Genomic DNA, 6,818 nt, shown 5'->3' with positions numbered 1-6,818 from the left:
AGTGAAAAAGTGCAAAATGATTCTTTATTAATTGTTTCTCCATTTTATTGCAAAGTGCCAAAAAGTTTAACTTTTTTTTTTATTAAAAAAGACATGAAAAGATACAAAAGATGGCACTGGGAGCATAGTCCCATCTAGCTGGTTAGACTAATTTAACTTTGAAAACCTTGTCAGGACGCGAACTCTATCGGAAATGTATTTTGCTACATCAATTAAAATACCGATAGTTGGAACGATAATTTTCTGCCAATGTACGATAATTCCGCCCCCTCTGTACGATTGTGGCTCATTTCAGGTTGGCAACACTGAACCGTGGTGTCGACCAATCCATCTTTGACTTTTGACCGATATAAAGAATCGTCGCTGAACTATCCAGATAAGTATTTGATCAAAACATGTGATACTATTTATATTTATTATAATTTGCCAGATCGTCGTAGTGGCCATATGAAATGCATATCAATTTTGAATAACTCGTGAGGATAATGATACGCAATTTGCGTCTATAACCTAAAACTTATCATTCTTTGCCTCTAACGAAAATCTCTACCGACATATAATTGAAAAGCGATAATGAGATCTTTTGACAAATTATTCTGAATATAAATTATTCTTCATTCTGCTTTCGACTTTAGATATAGAACGTTACTGTCAGACTTCCCGTCAAATGTTTGGGGATACATATTTTAGCTACAATATTCCGAAAATACAGTTTGAATCGTGAAATATGTTACCTAGTGGAAAAAATAACTGGTTAAGGTTACTGCAGTTATAGTTTACAAATCTGATCAGAAAATTCAATTTTACGAATATGAATAATCACATCAACATTTGTGAAGTAGTATTCCGAAACAAGACAGAAAAAATTATGCCGATTGTGATTCAGCTAAGATTGTATTAAAGGATCTTCAAAGTGACTACACAACTTAGTTGGCGTGCGGAAAGTTTGCTGTATAATTTTACCAGTAACACTGTTGAAAGCTACAATGCTATCGTCAGAAAGTTCAACAAAGAAAAGCGTAATCATTGCCGAACAGGACATTCCTGTAGCACTCAGTGCGCTGGGGATGTTGTACAATTCAAAATACCAGAGTCGTACTCAAAGTTGAGTGTTACGATGGAAAAGAATCCGACTACTGAATTTCAACGACATCTCAATTATGATATGAAATTAAGGAACGCAATAAAACTAAAAAAGGTTAGATTACAGTTCATTTGCATACTTTACATGTTTTGACTAAAAAATGTCATGCGCTATATAATATTACACTAGCGCATGACAGCCAAGCATCCTCGGAAGCATAATGAAGATTTGTTTTTAATTTTCTAGATGAAGTACTTTGATCTTCAAAAAACTGCTGTGCCACGTATATACTGAACATGATTGAGAGCTGCAGCTCATTTACTTGATAGCTTGAACACAGCCTGGAAAATCCAAAAGGCACCGAATGAATCCAGTAAGGGTTCCAAGAAAGCACTGAGTTGAAAATGCACAAAATTGTACGAAGTGAGTACTGCAAGACAACTTTGAGGGAGTCTAGAATGTGTACGGTAACAGCTCGAAAATGGTGTGATGTGAGAAAACTAAAACCCTAAAGGTGATACTCTGCAGTATGGAAATGCGACGAAGATGGTATGGAGTGACTGTACAGAGCTTACAATTAGTGATCATACTGGATGACAGGTAGACTTAGCTGAATATACCACATAGCTTGCTCATGATTTTCTGTATCTCATTTTCTCAAATTACAACTCATACGAGATATTGGAAAGCAATTTTCGAAATAATGGTTTTTTATTTTACAGGACCTCTGACGCTGAGGGTTGATTGATGCACGTCAGGTATACGCTGGATTTTGAGAAGGCCATCGGCTTGACAATACAAGAAGCAAATCATGTAGCATTATTTAGTATAATTATTAGACTCATTCTTAAAAAAGTCATTTCTGTATTTGAACCGGCACAGCACTTCCTGGATCGGTTAAAAAGGAATTAGACTAGATTGGCCCAAAATTTGAACATTCTAGTTTCACTAAAACGGGTGCCTGTGAGCATGAATTTATTTTGAGATTTGAATTTGGGCAGGGTCGCTAATAATCACTGATGATGAAAAATCTATGTGAAAAATGAACTACTGCATCAGCTATTTGAACAATATTTCCATTCTAGCCGGGAAATGAGGAAGAAAACATAGCTTTGTACGTTGACACTCCTGAAACAATTCAAATCATGGCAGAAAAATTCTTGGAATATTGAGGATAAAAAAAAGATGAATCATTTATAATCCAATCACAAATCAATCAGTCATTCCCAATTCGCACTCATTATTCATTACTTGAAGTTGGCGATCGATCATCGTCATCGAGTGTATTTGTTTATCTCCAATATTCGAAGAATTTTCTCTTCTTTTATTTGTACCCAATCTGGATATCTTTTCCAGATAAGCTTTCTAAGGACCACTCTAATGATATATGATATTTGTGTTCAACTATTTTTGAAAACATTGTTTGCAAATTGTTGTAACTAATAGTAAGTGGGATAAAAAAATTTACAATTAATTATCCTGTATACTTCGATACTAATATAAATGCGTACTTCTGTTCTATTTCAAAATATTGATGGATCTATTTGGTAATCCTATTCTTTTCAAAGACCAGTGTCAGGCTACGTTATTATGTCGAATAGTGACATACTTCAGTGTAAGCAATTATTACTATGAATTATCAACAAGTTTGTTATCGACTTATTTTTTTGAATTGAACAAGCTGTTACATACGTTGATTAGAAATGATGTAGTTTTCAGTTCTGGAACACAGTACAGAAATAAAAGCAAAAAAACTATTGTGACGTTGCACCTAGAGTGCAAGTCACAACAAACCCCAAACCCGCGGGGAAGAGCCGAACGGGTGAGTCCCGTCCCGTCGGGAAACACCCGAAGTTAACCGAAGCCCACCGACGCTCGGCTGAGCCGAGCGTCAACCAGCAGTACGACAGCACCTTACCTGCAAGACAGACGCGATCAGAGAAAGAACGAGGAAGAGAGAGAAAGAGAGAAAGAACGACGAGACCGAGGAGACCCAGCACACAAACGCCCCACTCAACACCGACACACATACACGCCGAAGACACCAGGTTAGCCTGCAATCTACAGCCGATCTGCACCTCCCCTCGCAATACCAACTCTTTCTACCTCACACTCCCCATCAACCTACACCACCTCCCCCCGCACTACCGACCCTTTCTACCTCACACTCCCGTCACCCTGCACCCCCCCGCCCCGCGCGCGCGCGTACCTGTAAGTTAGAATTAAGTGACGCTAAGGGCTGAGGCGTGATCAGCCACCGTTGATGTCTACAACCCCTTTGTATCTTCATTAGTTTTAAGTCGACTCCCCCCCCCCCCCGATCACAATACATGTACCCCCCTCACAAAATATAAACACAAAGTTTTACCTATTCTATCAGCCCCGACTTTATCGCCCCGTCTCTAATTGTTCCTCCCTACCACATTATTCGTGCGGACTCAAAACCCGTCACAAATTGGCGCCCAACGTAAATTACCCACATTGTTATCCCAAATCCGAACAATTAAGAGACAAAACACAAGAATAAACGCTAACAAAGTACACATAGCCTCACGAAACAAAGCTACACAGTCACGAAAATTCGAATACAGACAGTTGAACACACACACTACCAAACACGATACACACAATGGCAGCAGAATTGGGCAGCAGAAATTACTTTCGTCATTTCATTACCCGTAAATTACAATTACTGTGAATAACTGTAATATTTAGTAACTAATTACAATTGCGGGAAATAATTATAAATTTTGATTTACCAATTACCGTTAGTATAAACAATTGTAATTTTATGATTATCAACTACAATTACTCGAAATAATTGTAATTTTTTTGTTGTCGATTAAAATTACTTGAAAAAATTGTAATTTTTTTGCTATTAATTACAATTACTTAGAACAATTGTAATTTTTCTGTTATCCATTTCAATTAATGGAAATGATTATGTTTTTTTTTCAAATTTCAATTGTTTTTCATAATTTATTTAAACAAATTACCTTTGGAAACGTAATGTCGAATTCTCAACATAATTTCAAATTCCGAAAACATCGGGAACTTCATGGAGCTTACATATTCACATTGACTGGTCAAGCAAATTATTTAAACAAATTAATTTTTCAAAGTAATGTGAAATCCTCGATCAGCTACCCAAAAAACTTTGGTAACCATAGCCCATTCACATATTGACTGTAAAAGACTCGTTCCGATCACACCATTTGAATACTCCAAAAACGGAGTAAATTTATTTGTCTATTTGTTATTATTTCACAGGAATAACGTTAGAGGAAAAAATTCAATTGGACCACATCGTGTGGTTTACAATTACTCAGAAGAATTTTAATAATGTCTGCTTTAATTACAATCACTGAGGATAATTGAAATGATTTCTGATTAAATTCCAATCACTGAAAGTAATTTTGATAAACTTTGATTAAATTTAAATTACTCAATGTAATTTTAATGAAATCCGATTCAATTACAATGACTGGAAATAATTTCGATGGACTCTGAGTCAATTACAATTATCAAAAGTAATTTCACTGAACTCCGATTCAATTATTATTACTGAAAATAATTTCGATGGAATTCGATGTCAATAAAAATTATCCTTAGTGGTTTGTGATTGTTAATTTTTTATTACAATTTTGCCCAGCACTGAATGGCAGACCAAGGACACAGAGAACCGCAAGGCCTAGCGCGCGAACACATGACATACACACACCCGAACGCAACCAAAACAACTCGACAAAGAGCGAGCCGCGCGCGACACGAGACCAACAAACGCCGACCCAACCACAGGAAATAAATAGACGACACACGATAAATTCACCAAATGCAATAAATATAATTGATGCAGCTATCATAGAGAATACCCACAACTTACATAGTACACAAATCCAACATCAAGAAAGCCCAGAACCAACAAACCCCACACAAACATACAATACAAGCCCAACACCTACACACACGCAAACTAACACGGTAATAACCAATCAAACGAACCGACACTTCACGGGAACAGACACATTTTTAGCCACCAACACACGTAACACACGTCTTATACAAAACCTAATAGACCTCGAAGCACTACCAAGCGACAGAAACGAATACGAAGATCCACACCTATACAGCACACAGTCAGTACACTCCACAAACAACCAAAACACGACACACCTAAACCACACACCAAACCCGAACAGTACATACTGGAATCAGCCAGCAATGGCAATGAAAACAATACAAACATGGAACATAAAATACTGAGGAAATACAAACGAAAAAATACACGAATTTTTACAAAATCTCCGCGACTACCAAACCCGATACGAAATACACGATACACAATTAATCAACAACCTCAGCCCGATACTCGAAGGTGACGCAAAAAACTGGTACAGATTAAATAGAGGCAAATGGCGAACACTGGAAGAATTCGAAAGAGACATTACACACGCATTTCAAGACATACAACACAGGGACAGACTGGAACAAAAAATCAAAAACTACGTACAAGGACCAACACAAAAAATTACACAATTCCTAATACAATTTAGAACACTACTATCACAACTCAAACCGCCATAGCACCCACGAACACAATTAGACTTGGCATACAGAAACATGAAAATAGAATACAAGGCATACATAAAACCATACGACTTCGCGAACTTCGACCAACTGGAAATAGCCGCGAAAGAATAGGAAGCAAACATCGAATGGGAAAACACAAGACAAACAATATTAAACAACTACACACACCCACAAGAAACCTACACACACCAAACACACCGCACACAATACATCCCATACAAGTACGCACAAACACAACCCCGCCCAGCAATACTCCCAACACCAAATATACCACCGGCACTCACAGACAACATACGACGAAACCAAACAAACCAAAACACGCAACAGACTCGATACCCCGCAATCACGTATAACTCACCACACTACACTCAGCAACAAACACAAACGAACTCAAACACAGGCACAACACCACGCAGATGCTTTAACTGCAACCAACCCGGACACTTCAGATGGCAATGCACACAGGTACAGAACCAGGGAAACGAGTAAGGGCTGACCCAGCAAGGGTGGAGGGCAGCCCCACAAACAACACGAACACACCCGAGACAGTAGCACCGACAACAGATAACAACAGAACTGAAAGTAGATTCCACATCAGAATCGAAATACACGGTCACGAATTTAACGCATTAATAGACACAGGCGCAACACACTTATACCTAGGCGCAGAAGTAATACAAATACTACACAACACAGACACACCAATAGACGACACGCCCGACAGAACAGCTACAATGGGAAACGGAACACAGGTGACGATAGAAGGAGCAGTAACACTCCCAATACGCCTCGGCAACGTAACAAAAAAAATTAATTTCGGATTAATACCAAACTTAGGCTCGCAATGTATCATTGGAAACAGCGACTTAATGAGATTTGGAATACAAATAAATTATGGAGAAAACACATGGTCACTTATAGACGATCCACAGACACACTACCACATACAAGCCAGACCACAAGAACTACCAACACCCCTGAAAGAATACATACAAATACATCAAACAAGAAAAATACGACATCAATCAACACAAACACACACAAAACAAGCAAAAGCAGCAGAAAAATTAGAAGCAACGAAACAACAAACGCACCCGAAAACAACAAAAAGACACGAAAACACAGAAAAAATAACCATAAAAGA

The 6,818-nt window shown here is 37.9% G+C and overlaps 1 long non-coding RNA gene across 1 annotated transcript; it reads left to right on the top strand.

Annotated features, from left to right (window-relative positions):
• The first annotated feature begins 414 nt into the window (after positions 1 to 414).
• LOC124300303 (uncharacterized) lies at positions 415 to 2,841 on the top strand. The gene is made up of 3 exons (XR_006907196.1): positions 415 to 1,198; positions 1,331 to 1,684; positions 1,807 to 2,841. It is a non-coding gene; the product is annotated as an uncharacterized LOC124300303 (long non-coding RNA).
• The last annotated feature ends 3,977 nt before the right edge of the window (positions 2,842 to 6,818 follow it).

Source organism: Neodiprion virginianus, chromosome 1 (assembly GCF_021901495.1).
Source record: "Neodiprion virginianus isolate iyNeoVirg1 chromosome 1, iyNeoVirg1.1, whole genome shotgun sequence".
Lineage (NCBI taxonomy): Eukaryota > Metazoa > Arthropoda > Insecta > Hymenoptera > Diprionidae > Neodiprion > Neodiprion virginianus.
The sequence above is the reverse complement of the archived record's forward strand: the minus strand, read 5'-3'. Positions and strand labels throughout refer to the sequence as shown.